Source organism: Lonchura striata, chromosome 10, assembly GCF_046129695.1.
Source record: "Lonchura striata isolate bLonStr1 chromosome 10, bLonStr1.mat, whole genome shotgun sequence".
Lineage (NCBI taxonomy): Eukaryota > Metazoa > Chordata > Aves > Passeriformes > Estrildidae > Lonchura > Lonchura striata.
Window position 1 is genome coordinate 15,053,638 of NC_134612.1, and position 21,210 is coordinate 15,074,847.

The 21,210-nt window shown below is 46.1% G+C and overlaps 1 long non-coding RNA gene across 1 annotated transcript in view; it reads right to left on the minus strand.

Annotated features, from left to right (window-relative positions):
• LOC144246790 (uncharacterized) overlaps nt 1-21,210 on the minus strand; it is a 34,221-nt gene that overhangs the window by 4,629 nt on the left and 8,382 nt on the right. The window contains exon 2 of the long non-coding RNA XR_013340493.1: nt 2,347-2,404. This is a non-coding gene — a long non-coding RNA (uncharacterized LOC144246790). The remainder of the gene's footprint in view (nt 1-2,346; nt 2,405-21,210) is intronic.

A 21,210-nucleotide genomic window follows, 5' to 3' on the forward strand; every position in this document is an offset into this window, starting at 1 on the left:
CAGTGAATTTCTGATGCATCTGTGCCTCTGCAGATTTTATTTTTGTCTGCTTTGGCTAAATGTAACTAAAAATGAAAATTTTGTGGCTAGTCTCTGCAGAGCAAGCCACATGCTCATATTTACATCAGAAGCAGCCCATACCTTCAAGGAATTAGCAACTGAGGTGTGCTAATTTTTATATCTGTGGCTAGAATTAGCTGCTAGATACCCATTGTGTTTGTTTTATGTATAGACCCACAGAACTGAAAGCATCAAAACAATGTTGCATGGGTATAAAGCAACCTCAACTCTTACTTGATTCCTTAGGTGAACTCCTTGAGTTTCTGCAGTTACTCAGGAAGAATTCAGTCCTGCTGCTCCCCTGCTCCTCACTGCCCCGACTCCCCAGAACTCTGCTGGCTGCAGCCACACCAGGGAGGGGACAGGAGGACATCCAACCCTCAGCCCTCACCATTTGGTCTAGCCCCCAGTAAGTTTAACCTTTCCACACAATACAAATACTTGCTGCTTTTTAAAATCTTGCAGGAGGTAATTTCTGTAAACTCTTTGGATGGGTGGAAAGTACATGTACTTTTGAGAATGTGGAAAACGTAACACTCCCCTGCAGATTTTACCACCTCATACATGGACCAACTCCATTTCATTGCTGGTGGCTGCAGGGGAAAGCAGACTTCAGGCCCAGGCAGCCAGACTCCAATGCCTCACAAAAGCATCTCTGCTAAAGCCAGAGAAATCACTGCACAGTCAGAGTGAAATCATCAGCCTTGGTCCATGACAGTTTCAGCTCTGATATATATTGAAAGCAGAACACTGGTTTTTATTTTACAGACCCCTAAAATCTTTTCAATATCTGTGCAGAGCTGGGGAGTCATCTCTAAGGTAATGAAACAATAGATTTGGTTTCTTAGTGCACTTTTATCATACAAAAAATTTACAAAAGCAGTCCATCCTACAGAGATCTACAGACCATTTGAGGAACACCAACAGAAGGAAAGATGAGGTGCCATTTGGGAAGTGCAAATGAGTCCCTGCTAGTCTGTAGATGGAGTACCACAAGCCAGCAGGGACCCAGAGTGTCCAGCCTTATCATTTCTATCTCAAGCCCGCTGCTCCTGGTGGCCTCATCCTGGAAAGCTGTAAGGAGACACCACCATTCCCTGGGAGTTACTGAGAGGCTCAGCTGGAGATCAAGCTCCCCTAAATAGCCAAGACCAGTTAAGCTCCGAGGCTGAACCAGCGGCAGCCTCAGAAGCGCCGCCGAGGCAGGGAGCAGCTGGGGCAGGCCTGCAGGCAGTGTGATGTGCTGCTGCCACAGAGCTGGCCCGGGGCTGGCAGGGCAGCAGGGCCCTCGGAGCTGCCAGAGGCTTCCTGGGACACAGGCACCCACCGGAGCATTCCTTTTCTGTAAGCAGACTCTGCCAGAAACAACCTCTAAACCTTCTTCTTCTCACTGAGGAGTATATTACATGGGCTTGGATCTGTTGTACTGATCCCTCCAGCAGCCTTTGCAGAACAAACCTTCCCAAAAACAGCCACTCAAGCTCATTTCTGTTGCTTGTGCAAAAGCATACATTCAGAGAGGAAATTTTGTCTCTACTTACTCAACTCCTTATTCCTCCTCTTATTAGCTAGCACACTGCTGCCAGTATTTCAAGCAGCTGCCTATTGAGTGGTGAGTTTCCATCTGCAGGCAGAACAGCTCACAGCAGTGCTGTGTCAGAGGTTCACCACCCCAGAACCCTCTGCACTGAAGTAGCTTTCAGTGAAGCCTTCTCTTGAAGCTCTCCTGTCCTCTCATGTTCCTTTAGCTCTGCTCTTCACATTCCTGATCTATTTCCATGGAACATACCTCCTGCATTTTGCATACGTACACGTGTATATGCTGCATGCACTTTATACCACTATATATACCTTGTAGCTCACTGAAATAGTGTTAAAACTCATATTTTACCAATATTGTTTGACTAAACACTATACAGCAAATTATCTAGGTTTACTATCACATTTTGAAAATATCATGGGGTTCTTTTGTTATTCTGGGAGTGAATTTTTTTAAACAGTAACAGTCAGAATGAAGGGTGGGACGGGTATAAATTAGCAGTGCTTTTGTTTGCAGTTTTCCAGGTCACACATGCTTCTCAACAGTACAGGAACAGGAACATCCCTGCCTGTACTGAGCAGTGTTTTGAGGTGGGTAAATAAAGCAGCACAGTCTCTCACAGAGGGTGAAGCAGCCTGATTGTTTGCTCTAATTAACATTAGTGGCAATTTTACTAAGCTAAATTACAACAAGTTCTCTACAGACTCAGACTGCTGCTTCCAGCTGTACAAAACACTCATACATACCTCTGACAATTTTCCTTGCTCTATAAGGCCACAGAATCAGCATTTGGTTGCAGAATATCTATGAGGAGACATAGATGTTTTTAGTGCAAACAGTCAGCTCACACACTCCATGGCAGAACAGTCAATCTACACATTCCTTCCCCTTCAACTGCTTTTGAGATTATTCTGTTAAACATCCAACACTGCCTGCATTTGGCCTACAGCTGCAAAAGTAGCAGTTTCAGGCAGGCTGGTTACATCATTCCATGCTGCTGCAGCAAACCTTGGGGCTGCTGGTTTTAATTTGTGCTATAATGCATCTTCAGTATTGGCCCATCATAGTGGAAAGAGAAAAAATTTTTACTTTTGTCAGCAAAAGCAACAGGCAAAGTTTACACATCACCTGTGCTGTCCTAAGGCGGCAAAATTATCTTGTCATGAGATTGATAAAGGGCAGATAGACTTGTCTGAGGCTGGAGTCCCTGCAGCTGAGGAGCTGAAGGAGCATAAAAGCAGACATCTCCCCCAACCCTGCTGCCCTGGGTCAGTCCCCAGAACACCCTGGGTGACCCAAGTGTGCTCCATCTGTGCCATTCCTCAGTGCTGCAAAGTCTTGTCAGGGGCCCCAAAGTACTCACATCCCACTGAAGGCAGCACTGCAGCTGCCTTTGGACACAGAAACACACCAAGGGTCAGCAGCCATCAGGTACGGCCCTGTCAGAGCAGAAGGAAAGAGTGGCAGCCCAAGTGTGTTGGACTTCCTGCTCCTAAAGCCCTTCTCTCAACTTTTTCAGTTTAATGCCATCCCAGACAGCTGCAGCCAGTGCTCTGCTCTCAAGATTCAATTTCCTTCAAAATAAGAAGTGCCAGTGTATTACCACCCATGAAACTAAAAACAGAATAGAAAAAAAATGATACATATGTAAATCCTTATACATAACTGTCTAAAGTTCTTAAGAGATTGCATGGAAAAGAGACATGGAAATTTCACAGATTTTCAGATGACTCAAGGGGCATCCAAACAGTGACTGTGACTCATGGACTGCGTAGGCACATCCAGGTATGTGGGTAGGACTCTGGAAGCCATATGGTTTCCTGCAGGAGCTGAATATCAGCACAAGCAGTGCTGGGGAGAAGAAATGTGACGTTTTATCACATAACAAACTACTTAGGCACTGTCTGTCCAAGAACTGCTAATGCAGGGGAGCCTGGTGAGGGCTGGCTCCCACCAGCACTGCAGAATGGCATGGCTTCTTTAAAGAGTGGGATCTATTTACAGGAAACTCTTTAGAACACTATGAAATTTAAGGGGGTAAAAGGTAATTATATTCCAAGATAATTTGATTTTTTTGAAACTGGTCTTTGAAGACCTCTCTATAGGAGGCCACAATCTGGCAGAAAAGGAACATTATATGGGACTCTGGCAATATTTAGGCTTTGTGAAAGCAGCTGGAAGCAATTTCATGTGAACTTTAACAATGTTTAAAAATGCACAGCCAAGCTTGGAACCAGAGCAAGATACCTACCCCACAGAGCCAAAGGAGCTGTACCTGCTTAGCTGTGCCTAAATGTGCTGTGAAATACTGCAAGGAAGTATCCAGGAGAACTCCCCCAGCCCAAGAAGGGACATGCTGTAGTTGTCACTGCCGGGCACTGCGCAGTACAGACACACTCTGCTGAGGATGGGGGAAGTACGAAAAGCAGCTACACCACCAGGGAAAGTCTGTACCCACCTCCCACCTCTCCCAAGAGCCACAAGAATTTACAAGGTTGTTTTCCTTCAGGGGAAAAGAACAAGGAGGTAAAACAGAGACTTTGTGGATTTTGTGGCTTGACACAAGGAGTATGAGGCAGGGCAGATCCTTGACAACCAAAAGTGTGAATGTGTGTGTGTAAGAGTGTGTAAGAGTGAATGTGTCTGAGTGTGTGATTGTGTAAAAGTGTGTCTGAGTGTAAGAGTGTGTGTGGCATATTGACAGCTACAGCCTGTCATTCATTTCCAGCAAGGCAAAAGAAAATTGAAGAAAAAGACTGGATATTTTTCCCAATATTCTTACAGCAAATTCTTCCCCATTCTGGAGCCCAAAAAGAAACTGAAAAGGAGGGGTTAAATAGCAGCTGCTGTTATGACACTCAAAAGGAGACTATTTTTAGTTAATAGTCAGTATTAATGCAACACAGAATCTGGTGGACATGGTGAATTTGCTCATACAGCTTCGGTCTGACCTCTGACATGAGCAGGAGAGAGGTGAGAAGACCAGAATGAATTCATGTTTATTTTGTCAATCAAAGGTACCTGGGGACAAGGGGCTTGCATCCTGCTCCGGATCTAATGGTATTGAGTGCCAGGAGATGGGACATCCTTACTTATGCTCACAGCAAACCTGATCTGCTGCAGAGCTGGGGTCACACCTTCTCTGCACAGCACAGGTCCTTGGAATCCCTTTCCAAAGAAAACTCCCACAAAAAATGGAGCCTGTTCTACCTGAAAGCATGAAAAACCTGGGGAAAGCCTGTGTAGTGAGATGCAAATCGCTTTTTGAGATCTGTGCTTAAAGAGAAAATCACTCTGTGGCATTTGACCCAGGGCATGTCCATCTCTGTGGCTTTCCAAGTGCAAAACATTTCACCAAAGTGGAGGAAACACAGATAACATAAAGTTATACTCTCTTTTGGGGGTGAAAATTTTCCTGATAAATACATGTAGAGGAGGTGAGTGCTGCTTTTATGTTATAGCAGCTTCAGTGAAGTAAAACAGAGACAACCATCTTGATCTAATAATACACGGGAAAAACTGGAATGACAGAAATAAAACACCCGTCTCTGGGTTGTCAAAATATCTGTGCTGATATGGGAACAGGCAGGAAGACAGCAGAGGGAGAACAGGCTACAGAAACTGTGATCAACCATGAAAATCTCCTTCCAAAATCTGTTAAAAAAGTACAGACTCTGAGCAGTGAGCCCCATGTTCAGAAGTTGATTTGGATGTCTATCCACTATATCTTGTTGGCCTCTGCAGGAGTAGCATTCTCTACTTTGGGATATACTGCTGATACTGCATTGGCAGGAGTCTCTCAGAGCATTGCTGCTCCATCATTTACTTCGTGGATGTAGAGAACATGTCCAGCTACCTGGACAACTATAACACCTTAAAACCTTGAAATTTCAGGACAATTAAGGTAAAAACTGAGACATTTTCTCACATTTTAGAAATCTGCTAGATCTGCTTGGACAGGACCTGTCTCCCAGCAGTGGGCAAGGAGGGAGGAGGGAAATACTCCTTGGCAGAAGCACTTCTGATGTGGGAAAGAGATACTATGCCATGTATTACCTCTTGCTCTGCCCCAAAATGAACTTCCTCCTGGCTGCCCTTCTCTGGCACATCACAGATGTCCTTGTCATCCACCATCTGAGCCAGTTTATATCCAGGACACTTCAGGCACACACAAAGCAGGCAATTACCAGCAGTGTGTGAAGTGAGTACAAACTCAGGTGCTACATCCAGTTCACTTGTAGTGAATGCACTTTACATTTCATTCTTGACTTGGCAAGATCAAGCCTTGTATACAGAAGCAAGTCAAGAACTACTAAATAGACAAGCCCTGAAAGTCTTATGTAGCTTTTAGATGTTAATCTTTTCCCAGAGTAAGCAATTAATTAATTTCAATTTAACATAATAAAGATGTCTGTGTAAGAGCTTGAACATAACTGATCATGAAATAAACATAATCTAATTCTATCTCACTGATACTGCAATTATCTGCACAAGCAGCTGGCTGGTCAGCTGGATCCCTGCCTCCTCTGGAAGGGCAGAGCACTGAGCTCTGCTCCAGGGCTGGCACATTCTCTAAGCAGCAACCTGGCATGCTACCTCATCCCAGGGGTCAGAGACCTCCCCAGTGCAATGTGGATCTCCTGGAGGGATTTCACTACAGCAGCACAGCCCAGGAAGGGTAGAAGTGGAGAGTCAGAAGGGATGTCAGATCTTTTTAAGAGAAAATTCAACTGAAGTCTAGTAGGTGCCTGGATGGAGGCTCAGGTGCAGGTGCTCCAGGTGCTCTTTGCATCATAAGGAAAAGTGAGAGAAATGCTGGGTTGGGGTAGAAAGGCAGTGGGCATGCTGTGATCCCCCCTCACTGCTCCTGGGAGCAGCCCAGCAGGCACCAACCTTGCAGCTGGTCAGGCTGGCACAGGGGCCACACGTGCACGGATGGCAGGACACAGAGCAGGTTTCTGTGGCATACAGAAGCTCTGGGCTCTCTTCTTCTGCACTCCCCAGTGGTGACTTTGGCTTGGGGGACCAAGCCCTGCAGGCACCTCAAGCCCTGGTGCTGCTGCACAGAAAAGAGCTCTGTGTATATGTGCAAGACATTGGGACTAGGGCTTTGGGTGCTGTGAAAAAGATCAGAGCAGCCTGTGATGTGGGCAAAAGGCTTCTCTTGCAACTTCTGTGGCAAGTTAATTGCTGTTGATTACAAACCCAGTGCAATCTTGTTAATTTGCAACACGGGACAACAGCCATTTAAGAGAGCAGCAGTGCTGCATCCAGCTCCTCAAGCACAAAATTCTCACATTATTGAACAGCATGGTACAGGGCTTTTAAAGAAACAAATAGGATGCACACCTGGTAAGGGCCAGGAGGACTGGAGAGACAGATAAAAGCTACTTGATTAGTAACAGGAGGTGTTACACTGCATCAGATGTTCTGCAGTGGCACCTTGCTCTCCCAAAGGCCAGGTCCCTGCTGCTCTGGGCAGTGCAGGCAGAAGAGCTGCTGTGCTGTGTCCTGCTCCTGGCACCTGCTGAGGAGCCTGTGGTGCAGCTGAACCTCTGAGCTGTCTCTCATCTGTACTGCAGGAGCAGTCCTGTCCCTTTAGTTTGGCAGAGGAAGGAGGTGACCTGAGTGAAAAGGTGACTTGAGCAAGGCCAGCAGCAGAGCCACTTGCCAGGCTCCGTTGAATGCATGACCAAGATCTGGACAGTGCCCCAGGTTTTCTCCAGGGCAGGGACAGTTCTTTTGCAGCTGGATAAATGTTTACAGCCTTTATGCACAACAGCATTTCAGGTGACACTCTAAAATTCTGCCAGAGCAAGAGAAAGAGCTGCAACTCCTCAGTTAGAGCCTTCAACAACTCTGACAGAAGGACAAAAAAGGGGAATGGGATAAATGCAGGCTGCACCAAAGCAGGGCAGGAGATGTACATTGTTTGTGTGTTTTGATACCCTGGACATATGCTCAGGCAAGCTCGCCAGGTTCTCTTTCACCTCATCTTGTGAACAAAGACATTTCCTATTTCTGAGAAGAACCATTGCATCTGCACAGGATGGCTGACAGTTCTTTATTCTAACACCAGAGTAAATGACTGCTTTATATAACACTCATGTACTCAAAGGTGGGGTTTGTAGCAAATGAGTTTTACATTATTTTCTATTATTCAAATGTCATAACGTCACATACGCAGCTCTGCAGCATGCCTGCCCTCCCCCTAAACTTACATTGTCCCTTTCCAGAGGAATGTGAGCAAGAGCAGCTCTACTGATCTGCAGATTTCTTTGTGGCTGTCCCTGATGGATGATGGTGACATAAGCAGGCTGTCTTGGGGATTTCACATAAGCTGAAGCTTGGAAGGCTGAGCTACACAGAAGAAGCGTCAAAGCACCCAGGAGCCCAAAATAGGAAGGAGAAGGAGGCGTGTGGACTGAAGTGGCTCAGAAGCACTAGATCTGGACAGCAGATTAAATATAAATTGCTGTGAATGTAAGGTTGGTCTAAACCAGCTCAAGCAAGACAGGAATGAGGTGTCCTGCAGAATACTGCAGGCACAGACAGCAGAATGCTCATAAATAAAAATACCTCCCCTCTTTTCCTTGCAACCAAAGTAAGAAATCCCAAATCAAAGCCTTGTTCAGTTGAAAGCTATTAGTACTGAAAATATTTTGGAGCAATTGTAAAAGATAAGTTTTGAAGCAACAAAACACAGGGAACAGTAACCAGAAAGGAAAGGAGCCAAGTGAGTAGGAAGGGTCCTGATGTATTGTGCAAGCACTGGTTGCTACCTTCTACACAATCAGAGGGATCTGGAGTGACACCCAGATACAAACAAGGCTTGCACAGCTCCAGTGGGAATTACAGTACAGTTTCAGCCTCATTTATAGTAATTGCTAACATTACTGCAGCTGGGAATGGTGTGCAGCTGCAGACCCCCTGTAGGGATGGATCATCAACCTGTGCAGGCTGACATTCAGAAAAAAACCCCAAAAATATAAAAAAACAGAACATGTAGATATGAAAATTCAAGGTTTGACTTGCTGCTATATTCTCATGTGAAACTGGGGTGACAGCATGCAGGTGTGTTTTATGTATGTGTGTGAAAAGGGCAGGAGTGAAATCACTGAACCGCTGTTGTCATGTTCAGGGATGACTGGCAGAGCTCAGGAAGTGTTCCTCGTCCCTGACGAGCTGTATGTGAACAGCAATGAGAAATGCTGTCATTCCAATGCTAAATCCAAAACAATGCATTCACCTTTAATCTACTGCATTTTAAAAAGCATTAGTCAGATTGGCACATGACGCTGGTTACCCCAGAAGGAACGGTAAGTAAAGCTTAGAGGCTTCTAAGCAGTTTATAGGCTGCGCGTTATGCTCGAGTGCCTCCTCTAAGCAAAAACGCACAGGATCCTTCATCCCCAACACCTGCAGGAGCAGAACTGACAAGGAGCCACGCAAGGAGCTGACGCAAGTCACAGGGTCAGCCCCCAGCCCAGAGCAGATGTCCCTGCCGGGCTGTCCCACCGCCAGCACTGGCACTTTAGCACCTTGCTCCTGACCCTGCTCCTGCACCAGCATGTGTCACCTCCCAGGCCCCCAGGACTGTGCATCTACCCCTGCTCTACGTACCACAGCCACTCTGGACTCTGCGGTTCACTGCCCTTGAGATCAAGGGAATTCACATCTGTGTGAGATCCTGGGTAAGCAGGTAGAAGTGCACAGTCACAAAAGCGTGGTGGAGAAAATCCTAGTAGGAACTGGGGGAGACTCCCAGCATGGAACCAGCTCCTGCCTGGCGCCGCTGTTGGGGATGACCGGACACAATTCCCTTTGCAGATCGATGTTATTCATATGTAAATCACAAGCCGGTTCAAAGGCTTCTGTTGAATTCTTGATTCCCCCCTGACTCTGGCTTTCACTTCTTCCTCTTTATGCCAAGAGCTTAGTCAGAAGTCTTTTAAATCACTGGAAACATCTCAATTATATTATTAACCAGAATGTGAAGATTTGCAAACTGCAACAGGGGAAGGCCTTGGCTGTCCAAGTTTGAGGGTATGGAGAAAGTTGGATTGCTATTAATTTTTAGCTAAAACTGACAGAGAGGAGGCTAAAACCAGCTGTGATCCTCTCTGCCAGCTCCTCCAAGGGCACAGCAGCCACGAAGGTTGCACTGTGCCCACATAATCACAGGCACCACATGGCTGTCTGGGGAGGTTTGAATTCTCTCTGTTAAGGGAAGGAATTGCACAGGAGGTGGTTTTTTGCATCCTTAGAGGCAACTTGGCAAGCCCCAAAAACGCTTTGTTCTGCAGGCGAGGCTTTGTAGGAGTGCCCCATCACCTGATCCGCATGAATAGCCCTTTTCCTCTTTAAGCTTCACTCCTAGCTGGTGGACCATGAACTGCTGAGCCCTGACTGAAGGGGCAGGGCTGATGGAGGCAGGAGAGCCAAGGACTTAAGCAGTTGCTTACTTACTTAAGCCAGTGAACAGGAGAGCAAAGATTTATCTGCCTCTGAAGCAGAGACAAAGGTGAGGGCGACTACAGAGTGAAGGGAGGGCAGAGACACAGAGACAGGAGACTGCCGTGCCATGGGATACATGGAACCCTTCAGAGATACACAGAGCTTGTGAAAAGACCGTGGATAACAATAAATTATTATCAATTGAGCGCATACTAATTTACAAAATACCTCTAAGAAATATGGTCCTGAATTCTGAATTCCAAAGGGCAAATTGATCTTCTTTAGGAAATGAGAAATCGGCTAAGCTGAGGAATTCAAGACCAAAAGTGGAGGAAAATCTATTAAGCTGCTGTGGTACCTGTATCTCATAAAAAGAGGTAAAAGCAGCACAACAGCCAAAAGCACATTTAACCACCTTAGAAGTTGGAGCATGCAGAAATTCGCAATGGAATGGAACAGGGAAAAAGAGCAAAGGTACCAATGCACACGGCAGGTCAAAAGCATCTGGCTATCACCTCCGGCAATCCTCAGACCAAATGACACCTCACTGGAGGTAATACACAAACAGACAAGTTTAGTCAGCTACATGAGAAAAAGTAGATCAAAGGAAGGAGAAGGGAGGGTCTTTCTACAGAGAAAATGGGCTAAATGCTAATCTCAGGATGGCCCCAAGCCAAGTTAACTCTTCACCTTACTTTTCAATATAAAACCAATAATGTTGGATACGATGTAAGAAGCAAGATGGATAATGTGATAAACACTAATTCACCATTTTTCAGTCCATTTTCAGGGGAACAAAAACATAGTTTGCTTACTGGAGTGGACCGACATAAGAGGCTGCAGAAATAGCAGGGTTTGAGCACATCTGGGACAGTAGGATGCAACTAGGGAAATGCAAAACAATACCTGATCTTAAGAAGGGAGAAGTGGTAAGGAAAGGTTGAGGCTTGGTATTTTAACTGCAGTAGAAAGCCAGATCTTAAAACAAATTTTGAAATAGTACAAGATAATGAAGAACACAGTAGCAATAAACGTGGACTTTGCAAAGAGGAATTTTGTCAGACTTTGTTCTTTCTTCCTTTGAAAGTCAAATGAAGACTTGGAGCTCATCCCTTTGGACTTCAGAGAAGCAGCTGACATGCCATCAAAGAAGGATTAACAAACCAAAGATGCTTCTGCTAAAAGACAAGGAACAAAAAGGAGCTGGCTACAAGGGAAGAAACAGAAACAAGTGTTGAGAGAGGCAGGATGAGCCTGAAGAAGAATCACTATCACAGGTCCATAAGGGTCTGCTATCAACCCTGGTATGTGGTTTGTCTCTCTGGCATAAGAGAAGTTTGCTCTTGCTGCCCACATTCAGGAGAGCTGGATTAATTTCAACAGACATGAAAGAGCACACCAGCAGGAAACCAGCCTGCTTTAGCAAGGACTAAATGGCTGGATAGTTCTGCAAAACCCAACAGGAGAAACCTCATTCCTCTCTAGAGCACACCAGGGAACAGGCACAAGAGAGGAAAGAGTTCAGCCACCAAGAGCAGCAGTGGCCAGGCTGTCTGGTGCAGCAGCAGCCCTCCCAGCACTGGGACAGCAGGGCAAGAAGCCAAACTCATTTCCAGATCAAAAGGGATTCACTTGTGAGGAGCAGCAGACAGAGCAGGATAATGGGCACAGTTAAAGACACCCACACCAGCAAAGTCCTCCTGCTCCCTCCAAGTCCTCCAGGGAGGAGAGAAAGAAACACCACTCCTCTCTTGCTGCCTGCTTCTCTCCTCCTGTGCAGCTCCACTCCAGACTGTGCCAAGGGGCTTGTATGGCCACAGCACCTGCAGCACTGCCAGCAAGAGCTGGGAGCTGGCAGAGCTGCTCTGGTGCTGCCAGGACAGACCCCTTGGTGACAGCAGGAGCTCCAGGAGCAGCAGTTTAGGAGTAATTCAGGAGCATTTCTAGCAGCATTAGTCACCACCCTTGTCCTGACATATTCTGGCTGTCTGGCCAAGTTAATGACACAGACATTGCTTCATGGTGGTCAAATCTCTTGGCTCATAAAACAGTAGTTGGGGAGTTGGAGTTTCCTGCCTTTCATACAAGCCAGGAGCCCTTCACCCTCCAGCTCATTCATGGAAGATAAAAATCTCTTGGCACAAACTCTTGCCTCACTTGGAGGGTAATTACATTTTTCAGGCTCTGCAGAGCACATAATGCATCTCTGCCCTGTTAATCTCCAGTAAAGGCTGTGACTGATGTGGCTGAGTACCAGCCAGGCACCTCCAGTTCAGGTGTAGAGGAGGCTTTTTACCCATGCATTCTTTTTGTCTCCCATCCCCACAGCCAGCAACATGCAGTGAAATTTAACAAACTCAGCCTGACCTTCTACCCCTTGCATCTCTAACCTGTCTCCTCACCACTGGAGACATGCCCAGAGTTCTGCAGCACTGAGGAAGTCCATGACTTCTTCAGCAAGGGTGGGAAAAGCAATGGGACCCCAAGGTCCCGTGGCTGGGTGCAGAAGGTGAAATGAGCATGTATCAGGGAAATGCTCCCAGAAACACCATGTGCCTGTAAGCATTACAAGTGCCTGGACCTCCTGGTTTTCCTTAGGAACTGTACATAGACATGGTGAGAGCCAGCCTGCATCAGGTGTGTCCTTCTGTTCTGTGAGATAATGGCACCACACCACTGAAGTCAGTACAGTTCAAAGAAATTAAGCAGCACAATTTTAATTAAAATGTAAACTAATTAACTAATGAACTAATGTTCCCAAGGGACATGGTAAAATATCTATTGCTGAGGCTTCACAGCAAGGCTAATTGCATAGCCAGAAAATTAAAAATCCCTGGTTTGAAACAACTCTGGGAACTGTGCAGAGGTCTCGGCATCATCTTCCCAGACTTCCCAACATTTTTACCCATCCAGTCCTTTTCCCTCACAACTTGCTGCAGATATTCACCAGCCATTTCCCCATCACTATTTAACTAATGTGGTAATACAGACTGTCCAGCCCTCATCCGAAAGCTATATCCCCTTTGGAGCCATCATCTTGTCCCTGCGAGTCTGCAGAGCTCATTTTAAGCTGCTGCTGCCTGCTAGTGGTGCAGTGCTTTGTGTCAGGCCAGCAGCATAAAAGACTTTTACTATCACAATATTCAGAAGTGTAGTCAGTCATGACTGTGCCTTTGCAATTCTGAATTACAGAACTGAGCAGAAAAGCAAAGTTCTATAAAAAACCCCCCAATATTCAGAAAGGGATTTGATCTAAGCAGGGCTATTCTGGGTGTCTCTACATGGTCCCACACCCATCCCAACAGTGGCACAGTGAGAGCAGGGGCACTAACCCCTTGGGTTTTTGCTCCACCAACACTAGTCCTTTCAGAGGCTGAACACTAGGATTCATTGCTAGCAATAAAAATGGAAAAATCAGCACCTCTGCTCTATTAGACAGCTACAAGGACACCAAGTACTGCTCAGCCAGTGTGGTTTTTGTCAAGGTAGCAAAGAACTCCCGCACCACTCCTACAATGATGAGTTTTTGTTGTCTGCAGCAAGCCTGGGTAGCAATACTGGCACCACACCATGCTCAGGAAGGAGAGCTGAGCTTTCCCCAGCCTTCCCTGGTGTTGCACACACCAGGTTTCTTCTGCTCTTCATGGCACAGGACATAAATGGAGAGGCTGCATTCAGCTCATGAAGCTGATGAGAGATTATCCCCAGGGTCTGGGCACCAGGACATTTTGCCATTGCTCACCAGAGGAAGCTCTGGTCACCACCTGTGTGTGCCTGTGGGACTTGACCCTCAGTTATTCCAGTCCCTCAAGCCCTTCAGTTCAAACAGCAGCCCCAAGCTGTGTCCTCCAAAGCTCTCTACATCTGTGAGAGCTGTCCATGCCCGTGATACCACTCAACTTCAGCTCTCCCAGGTAAAAGAATGAAGTCACAGTGAAATCCATAAATGAATGTTGTCCACAGTCTACAAACCCAGCAATCTGGAACAACTTTTCTACCTCCCAAATCCTGTCTCTTGGTAATGCCCCAGTTCCTGCAGGCTAGCAGTCTCCATCCTTCACAGTCACAGGGAAACTGCCAAATAACAATTTTGGAAAGGTTGCAGCAGTGATCAGAAGAACCCAAGAGGGACACTATAACCAGTGTTGATAAAGTGGTAGCTGGACAGCCAGGGATATATCAGAGGAGAGACACCCCTGTCCCACCCATTACTGCAGAGCAGCACCCACCCTTCAGGAGCAGAATCCTTGGATTCAAAGGCAGAGGGGAGCTCAGGCATGCCAAAAGGCTTCCACAGGGAAAAAAAAATTACACCCTGTCTGCATTTCTGTAGTGTACTTGTTGTTGCCTGTCATGGATCAAGGCTGGGAGGGTCCCACCTGCTCCATCTGGACTCCCTGGGGACAGGACTGGAGAAGGGGGAGATGAGCATTATTGCAGCAACAGCCAGAAACCAAAGCAACCTGGTCCCTTGTTCCCCAGACAGGCCTGAACCTTTCTCACAGAAGGCTAGGGAAGGGGGAAACTGGAAATTACAATTTTGGCTCTAAATCCATAATGAGATTTCTTTCACTTAAAGTAGCAATTACATAAACACTTCTCAGAAGAGAATAATTTCCTGTTTTTTTCAGGAGCCAGTAGGGAGACGCATGTGCAGCATTTGGGGCAGAACAAGGGCTTGTCCTGGGTCATGATCCTCCCCTACAAGCACCACAGCATTTCTCTGTTCTGCTGCCTATTAATTCCCTGCATCATCTGCCTTGCACTCAGCAGGAATGGCCTCGACAGAGGGCTCTGGAAACATCTGGGTAGCAAAATGATACATGTTTGTTCTTTTTGGTAAAAGAACAATCTTGAGAAATAATAAACACTCACTTTAATAGAGAAGTTTAGTTTTATATTCATGTCTCCTCTAGTAATTGTGTTCACAGAATTGCGTATCTCAAAGCATCTGTGTTCTTCTATTTCCCTTCTTGTGCACGTACTTCAACGATGGTTATAACTCACTGCAGTACCAGCTGAATTAACATCAAAATATTTGCACAGTGTCAAAACAGCAAGCCTCCTGGAGAACCAGAAAAATATTCAAATGGGTGATTTTTTCAAGTGACCTATTTCTCTGGTGAAAAATTTTTGTGATGTGGAAGGTTATTAAAAAAAAGTTTCCATATGTAAATTCACATTAATAACTTCAAGTTTTACCCCCAGTTCTCATTTTAATTTTTGTCTGAAGCAGCAATTCCTTGGCATAATCAGTACAACTTTATTTTGGCCTGTCATCTACATGAGATGGGAACAGGTAGAGAAACAGCTTTGAATTGAATCACCAAAAGCTTCCTGATTTACCTCCTACCAGAAACACAAAACAAAACCAAGGACATCACAAGCACATGCAAAAAATTTTCTACCAGTTAACTTTAAAAAACACAACAGGATCATACTGGTTCAGTGGGACAGATCTCAAAAGTAGAACCTAGAAAATACTCTTTAAGTACATGCTAATAATACTTGAAATATGAGTCAGTGTACCAAGCAGTAAAAAAACCCTCAAAACAACCACGATTAAATCCAGCAGGAGCTGAGGGTTTATCATCTCTGAAGGTGGATGCTTTTTGAGACCACCAAGGGGGTATGCAAAGCTAGCTGGGGACCCTGGTTAGGAGATGGTGCCAATTGGCACAGTCTCCAACAAGATAAATCTGAGTTAAGACATTTCTTCAACCCATAGTCAGCATAACCTAATCTTTTTTCACACCAAAACATCTCCTCCATCCAGCCTTGGCTCTTCAGGGCCAAGAGCAGTAGCAAACCTGCATTCCTACAGCAGCATCCTTTGTGTGTTCACTGCCCACCTCAACCCCCTTCCCATCTGACTTCCAGATTAGAAGAAGTTTCTTCTAAAAAGTCACAGCATCTGAACAAGCTTTTCCTTTATCATAAATCCATAAATATCACATCTATTTTCAGGAAGCAAAGTGGTGGGGACAGATCTTCCAACAAAATACTCTGCCACAAGACCATCAGCATTCCTGCTCCTGCAATTTGGCCTCATGATCCTGCATCTTAAAACTGTTTTCCAGATAACATGCATTTGCTTTATATTGTGGGTAAAACATGTTTACTCAGCTGTTCTGAGTACAGAAAGTAGCTGTAGAATTATCTCAGAAATCTGACATGGCTTCTTCATGAAAAATGAGTTTTTGCAATCCACAGGGAAGGCTTTTTTTCTGGGTTGCCCAGGCTAATAGTACAAACCCCTGGCTGAAAAATAACATCAGCAAAAAATCACATATATAATATTATCCTATTCTTACTTGTATTGAAATTTGTTTGCTGCTGTACCTGTGCATATTTAGGCAGAAACCAACACATTCCTCCATGTATGAACACACAGAGGAGCAACTGATGTGTTGTAAAGAATTTTCACAAAAGTAAGTCTCTATTGGAGTCAGATGGGTTTTCCAGGGTTTGGTTTGAATAGAATCTTCTGGACTGCAAGTCAGTTACCTTTATTTTTTGCCTGTCTATGGCCATAGAGCTGTGCTGCCTGCAGAGCACTCAGCAATGTCCTGGGCACAGCAGCAACTGCTGTGCTGAGGGAAGGACAGGTCTTGCTGCTCTTCAGTGCCTGTGGTCATGCAGCAGGTCAGGACAGCCCTGGATTTTGGGATGCTCTCCCTGGTGCCCAGCAGGACAGGGCTGTCTCCATCAGCTGGGGCAGGAGGCTGATGTCAGTGCTCTGAGCCTGGCACCATGAATGGGGGTAATAACGAGTATCATCACGCAGGAACTAGAAGTAGGTAGAAAGAGAAGCTTTGTGTGGGTGGTGAGAGAGAAAAGAGGCTGATTAAGGAGACAAGGATCAGAATCTGCAAATCACGCAAAACCAGTTCTGTGTCAAGAAGGGAATAATTAACTTGCTCTTTTTTCACTCCAGACAAGCAGCACTGATGTTGATTAACTCCCTTTCCAGCACCAGGTGAAAGTGGACACCCTTCAGGATGGTTTGCTTTGAATTTTCAGTGCTATTAATGCATAGTTTTGCCATTCACGGTATATTAATATGGCACCATAGAGGGATGGTAGGGGCTGCCTCCACTGCAAATCCAATCCTGCTGGCAAAGACACAGGGCCTTGGAGAGGGTCAGTGCCTGGGGACATGGTTCAAGACAGTTCTAGATGGATGTCACAGTCCCAGTGACATCCAGGGTTGTTCTGTGAGTTTAAGAATGCATGAGAGTTACTCCCAAGAATAATTTCAGTATAAAGATTTAGTGGAACGCCTGCTACCTTATTCATTCCTTGGAATTCTCTTCCACACAAGTCTTTTGAACTATTACATCTGTGCAGCTTTGAGCTGGGATCCAGGAACCAGACATGAGGGAGGGAAATATCAGGAGCAAATACCTGCCATGGCAAAGCACAAGCTAAACCCAGCCTGTTGGCAGGTGAACTCCCTTTTTATGGATCAATACAGACCTGTTATTTCTGCATTACTGCCTAGGGCTCTTTCTTGGTAGGATGAGGCATTTTCTGAGGCTGCAGTTACACCCCACAAGAATATTGCCAGTGGGGACTGGAGTGCTGTGCAAATCATTCCTGCCCTGTATGAGCCTGGGCCCCACCAGGCCGTGGCCAGGCTGCATCCATCTCTGTTGTGCTGGCTACAGCACTGAGGAGGAGAGTTAGCTCTGTTCCTCAAGCTGTAAAATAAAATCTCAGTGCTAGAAGCAGAGGTGCCAGACCTCACAGTGCACACTGCCAGCATCAGCTCTGGATGCAGCACCTGGGGCTGGAGCAGCCCCATCCTGCCCGGGCACTGCTCCTGCCCCCACACCACCACCAGGACAAGAAGGCAGCAGCTGTTGGCTCTTTCTGCCTGCACACAAGAACCCCAGCTCCTGCAGGGCTGCTTTCCAGGACATGAGCAAAGTAGCTAAGTGTCCCAGGCATAAATAGGCACGAAAAAGGACCAGAGGACTTAGTTACATAATCTCTGCAGAAGTCAAAATCCAGGAGCCTTTTCCACCCTGCCCTGCATGCTAGGAGTGGAGGTGGAATAATTCTTTGCATGTTTTCACACACCAGAGAGGACAGAATAATCCTGCATTTAGAAAAGGCAAAGACATTCAGAGCTGTTTTGAGAAATAAATTGTTACAACTCAGGAAAGAGAAAGAAAAAAAAGCCAAACGAGAAAAACCCCACAGGCAGCCATTATTCTGTCTGCACAGGACTTATTTAATAATCCAGTGCCTGCAAACCATAAGTTGAAAATTTTCCCTGTCATACAGCATGCCAGACCACAGCAGCATAAAACAGAGAAAACCTGTTATAAGTGACCAGAGACATTGGAAAACTGTGGAAATATTGCCTCAGGCTGCAAGGCCCTTTCCTGTGGAAAGAATATTTTGCAATTGTCTGTTTCTTGCTGACAGCTAGCACTCATACATTCTGGATTTCCTCAAAAAGGCTGTTTAAAACTCTGAACTGAAAGTAGAGAAAATTTTCTTGTTCATTATTCTGATTTATTCATTTCTCCCCCTTCTCTCCTACATCACACATGAGATACTGAAAAGAATGAAAACCCAAAAGCATGAAAAAAATGAATGTGCAGTAACAGGATGCCACATGTCACAGAGGCACCATCACTGTATTTTCCATGTAATCAATTTTTGACTAGCATATGTCAGCTGATGCTAGAACAATTTTGTCACTATTACATCAAGGCTTATTCTTCAAGCAAAGCAGCACTCCATATAATATTTCCTTTTCTCAATAGCTTCCAAAACATCAAGTGAATGAACACTTCACTTGACTGAATATCAGAGCTGAAAAATCCTAAAAAGCTGTAAAGTTCAAGCCTCTATTCAGTCAGTGCTCCACTCAGGCCTCCCTCTTTCCCAAGCTGCTCCCTTGAGAGCTCTAACCCAGCAGTTCTCCAGTGAAGCTGCCCTCTCCTGCCTGCCAGCCCCACCTGGGGTCAGCTGCCACCCCCAGTGGCTGCTCTGGCCACGAGCTGCCAGCTCGTGCCTGGCAGGAGCCAAGGCCATTGAGCTGCCAGCAAGGGTCCTGGCACACATGGCACAGGTTTGCCTTGCAGTAAACAATCCCCCTGCATCTTGACTGCAGTAAAAATAATGTGGCTTTCCCCCTGGGTTCCCAAGGCACATTGTGGAGGATGTGAGCACCAATGGTTTCCATGAGAAGGTTTCTGGTGGCAGGTTACAGTGGTCAGGATGGAAAGATTTCAGGACCAACGAGAAAAACATGATCAGGGGTTTTAAAGGGCAGAACTATTTCCAGAGCATACCTTAGCCACTGTTTCCATGTGCCTTGCTTGTCAGATCAGAGCAGGATTAAAGCAGCAGAGTGGGAAAAAGCAGCAGGGGACCAAAGCTAATGAGAGTCTGATTAACTGAGCTGGGAGGTGATGGCTAACCTGAAAGTAACAGCATTTTGAAGGGTGAGAGCTGTAACAAAGCCAAAAGAGTATCAGGACACATGGGGGTCTTCACCAGGCAGGAAAAAGAGCAAGACAAAATCTCTGCAGAAGGTAACACCTGTGACAGCTCATGGTGGTTGCACAACAAGCCTCCCACTGCAATACACCCTCGAGAGAATTCTTGTACTGCCATCAGGGACAGGTTCTCCTGTTTGAAGGACAGAATCTACAGCAATATAGACTGCAGAGAGGAAGAGGAAAGATCATTTGACAGCAGCTTATATCAGCAAAATCTGAACAAAGTTGATGTTTTCACAAGTCCGTTGCTATATAGTGTAGATTTGCAGAATTCTTAAATTTGCCATTATTTTGAACCCCAGTTCTGTCTCCCATCCTTCTTGCTGTCAGCCTGGCACGCTCCTGTGAGCCAAGCTTCTGATGGAACAGCACTGGAGCCCCAGACCCAAGGCACTGCTCCCTACCATCAACACAGAGCAGTGCTTCACACCTGGGAAGCAGCAGCATTTGCAACCTCTGAGAGCTTTCAAACACTTCAGCACAAAACAGCCTCATGTAACTCATCAGAAATTGAAACTCAAATCCACAGAGTGCAGAGAAATCACAAAGATCTAGAGCTGTTGATTAAAAGGCTTCAAAAGGGCACAGTCACCAGTGTGGGCTGCTGAAGGGGTGAGCTCCCACCCCAGCACCAGCAATAAAACATATCCCAGCCCAGAGCCTCTCCACAGCTCCTCACTCCTGTCCTCCCAGCAAACATCCACCCACGGAGCTGCCTCTATCCAGCCAATTCACAGCTCACACTCACTCCATGTCCAAGCCACTGCCAGCACACAGCTGGGCCACCCTGTCCTGCTTCCTGGGACAAGAGGGCAGCCTCTGCCTCTCTCAGGCAAGGCAGGCTCCTGGCAAAGCAACAGCAGCAGGGAAAATTCCGAGTAACAGGGATGTGAGGAAACCTCTTGCACAGCTGAATCACAGGCAGCTCCAGAGCACAGGGACAGCTTGCAGCACCACCAGCAGCCAAGCAGCTCTGTGCTGCACAGCCCAGGGAAAGCTCAACCCAACACGGAGAAAAACAGACTTGCTGGTAGCACAAGAAAATCCACACAGCCTCTTCCAGCTCCTGGGGGAGGGAGCCCTGGGAAGCTGCACAGCCCAGGGCCAGATGGAGAGGTGGAGCAGAGGGGAGTGACAGTTAATCAGTAAATAACACCAGGATTTTTGGTCCTGCAAATGAATGAGAGCAAGGGAAAAAGTGAGGCTGTGCCACACTGATGCTGGGGCAGAACTAGAAATCTTCCAAGTCCCTGAGAAGGATGCATTTTAAATTACTTTTTCTCTAAAATAACAGTGGTATGTGTAGGAAACAGCACAGGAGATGATCACAGAGGAAGCAGAAGGAAAGCCCTGTAGTTCAGCTTGCTAGACCAGGGAAGGCCAAACAGCAGCTGTTCTGGACAGCTTTAAGCCAGAACATTGAATCACAAGTCAAACAGCAATGATTACCAGCAGAAGCATGAACTTACATCACACCAGAGGGCTAGGAAAACATCATTCCAGGCTAAACACTGGTAGATTCAGCTTGAAAGTCAGGATCACGGTGGATGAGTGTCTTCCAACAAAAAGCTCACATTGTCCTGAAGTTCCCAAGATGTGGGGCTACGTGGCTGGGGATTAGTACCTCCCATG